Below are 3,490 nucleotides of genomic sequence, written 5' to 3' on the forward strand. Positions count from 1 at the left end.
CTTTTATATGTTAAAGAGGTAACAAATGTACAGGCTCAAAGTCTTACAGACTATATGTTAACAAATGTTTTTGGTTCCATAAGCGATTTGGCTTTACTTTAGTACATGTCTAGGAGCCCCAAGATTATAATAATGGCATTTAGAAGTCACTCGAGATAACTACACTACTACTCGAGTCCTCTAACAAAATTTTAATCTTCTTATATGGTCAAGTCTCTAATAATGATTTAAATTACATATAGTTACTCACTACTCTACTCGTGTATATTGTAACACTTCTTTCCCTGAGTCCCAGGCCAGGATATGTTCTCATTCACAGTTCACTACATTATTCCCTGAGTCCCTCAATAGAGGGCCACGATACGTGTATAGATATATGACGATGTGTTGTAATAGGGTGGTGATGGCGCCAGGCCTATGATGGTCCTACAAATGGGATTCACCGGACCTCTGAAAGGACCGGCTATATTGTATAAATTGAGCATGCATGCTTTTGTAATTCACAGAGTACAGGTACATGACTTCGATATGATAATTTGTTCCCCTGCTTCTCTATTTCGAATATACCTCTAGTGTATTATGTTACATTTTACATACTCAGTACATATGTCGTACTGAATCCCTTTCCCGGGGGGCTGCGTTCATGCCCGCAAGTATAGATACAGATTTTGGGAGTCTGTCAACTTAGGATTCCACGCAGCTCAGCTGGAAGAGGATCCATTGTATCGGGGCCTAGTTTTGATACTGTCCACGGATGTATAGAAATTGTTTTATCCATTCAGGGGTACGGTGGGGGCCCTGTCCTGCCATATGTTGTCATTTATATATTTAGAGGTCTACAGACATGTATATATGGGTTGTATATGTCAGTTTGGTTCAGCTAGGTCTATATGATATATTGTACATATTGTTATGTTATGGCATTCTTGTCGGCTTGCGTGCCCGGTCATGTTGTGATACAAACAAAAAGGGCTATAGGTATATGTAAATGTTATCACCTAGTGGGGCTTTGTTATGTGATATTGTTTTATTTTCAGTTCAATGTGACCACATCTTATAGATATGTGTACGGGGGGTCCAGGTTGGACCCCAGTCGCAACCTACGGGGTTAGGTCATGATAGAAGTGGTATCAGAGCAGTTCGTCCTTGTAGTGTCTGCAGACCGTGTCTAGTAGAGTTTTGTTTATTGGTGTGTTGCGCGTCACATCAATAAGCAGGAAGCTACAAGGAATTTAGGATGTTACCTTCCTTTCACATCTGAGATCGTGCTATAGATCCGAGTCATAGGAAAACTCCTTATACTAACCTTGGATCTTAACAGAGGGAAGACACTAACAAACGGAGTTAATTGACGACATGGGACATTACGAAGCACGCAGGTAAGTAAAGTAAAGGCACGGAAGATATCCATTTGGTAAGGTATTGAACTAATATTGAAATGTAAAGTGAAACCTGAAAGGAAAACAGACAAGAAGTGCAACGGATGTAGTTTGAAGTTGGATATATGAGGTAAGTCCAGTATTTTTATATTATTGTGACGTTGAAAGCCCTGTGCGGCTGTGACATGAATATATATATGTGTTGGCCCTGTGAGACATTGTTGCTATTTTCTACGTTCAGGTTTTGGGATAGTAAGAAGTGTAGAGGAAACTCTGCCGAAATTTTCCCAAAACGGGGAAAAGGAAATGAAACATAGATTTTTGAGATGTTTGAGAAGTTGATACCAAGTTCCCCTACTGTGTTCAACTAAAGTTGTAAGAGGTATCCTTCAGGTCGCCGATAAGGGGCATCCTTTTCACTTGAAGAATTTTATTTTGGAGGAACAAAAGCTTATTTAAGTAGAAAGTTCAAACCACGGTATTTCCAGCCGTATTTGTACTGTAGGGATCTAAACAGAGGGCTCAGGGTGAATAATAAGATGTCCCGCGAACAAGTTTTACTCTTTTTGGAAAAAAAAATACCAAGCCCTCAACTCCTATTGTAAAGTAGACGAGTTGTTCGTAACTCGAAGATAAACTCAGAATGAGACCAGAAGGGTCAAGTATTAAAATGAGTACTGTGATGTTTCATAGATTCTGGGTTTTTTCAACAATGATTGGGAAATGATTTATGACAATCGTTTATAGTTCTTCAACGACTAATTGGGGAAAGAGCTTCGAATAGAAGCACCACAAAGAGATGTCAGGAACTAAATGCGAATGCGAATTAAAAGGGAGATATTTAAGTATGAATTGAACAGTGTGATACGAGTATGCAGGAATAAAGTGGAATCACTAGTCAGACGCACATAGAACACATTGGCTAAGTTAAAGGCCTGCGTTGAGAACACAGTAAGAGCATGGGACTTATGATACAAACAAATGACGCATGTACACAACGTCGCCCCAAAAATAGTGGAACCCTTAAGGGATGAGGATGGAAAACTTAAGGAACAAATGACGCAACTTCTATTCACCCCATGAAGCAAAGAATATAGATTGGGACAAAACCACTACTTCGAGAAAACCTAGAATAGTTATCATCAGAATACTAGTACTGCCTAATTGAAATTGGAACGACTACAAGTACAAACAGAGTAAAATACGAGTACCCTCTAAAGGGGGGAAGTTAATGAGAAAATGGCAAAAGTAAGGTGAAGGCAATCGATATGGGAATACATTTGAGATGGGTATCTAAACTTTAATAAGATACCTTGCCAAACCAAGTTAGAAAGGTCCAGAAGCTACCAATAATTGGAGGGACGCCAGAATGCTACATAAGGTAGTGTTAAGAAGTTTGCGATGAGACCCTGAACAACATAACACTAGAAGGCAGCGTATAAAAATAGAAGAATGTACTAATGAAAGGATATCGACGCTGGATGCAAGATAACAGATGAGAAGATGGAGCAAAACATAAAGACTAGCGAAACAATGCTGAGGTAAATCTAGAGCTAAGTCGACTGCCCCACACATTATGGCAAGGATTACAATGAAACGCGACACGAAGACTTCCCATGGAGGTCACCCATCCCAATATTACTCTCGCCCCAGCACGCTTAACTTTGAAATTCTGATGGAACTTAATGCGTTAGTGCTGCTGTGATCGCGCGAGATGGAGGAATCTGAACTAATGACGGAGAAACGATATGAGATTATGTACCCAGAGTATTATAAGATACGTTAAGGAAATTGTAACAAGGGCTTAAGCAAAACAAGAAGGATTAGCTAATTGCTAATTGACGATGCACTCGAATGCCACAACTCTTCAACATAGAGCTAGTTAATGAGAGGGAAACTGCAGAATGGCTATATGGGCCAGTGGGCGAGGGAATTTCGACACCACTTGGTAGCCAACTCTGAGGGAGAAAAAGCAAGACCCAAAAGATCGAATGCCAGTTAAAGTTCTGAAAAGAGTCGAGAAGGACTATACGAGGCTAACGATTCCCAAATTATCAACGTCATTATGAACCTATTTTGTACTCTGTAAGAGTAGGGTGCTATATGGGTTA

The 3,490-nt window shown here is 39.9% G+C and overlaps 1 pseudogene; it reads right to left on the reverse strand.

The window, feature by feature from the left end:
- Window positions 1-2,972: 2,972 nt before the first annotated feature.
- LOC129871779 (5S ribosomal RNA) lies at window positions 2,973-3,092 on the reverse strand (annotated as a pseudogene).
- Between the last annotated feature and the right edge of the window lie 398 nt (window positions 3,093-3,490).

This window comes from Solanum dulcamara, chromosome 10 (assembly GCF_947179165.1).
Source record: "Solanum dulcamara chromosome 10, daSolDulc1.2, whole genome shotgun sequence".
Lineage (NCBI taxonomy): Eukaryota > Viridiplantae > Streptophyta > Magnoliopsida > Solanales > Solanaceae > Solanum > Solanum dulcamara.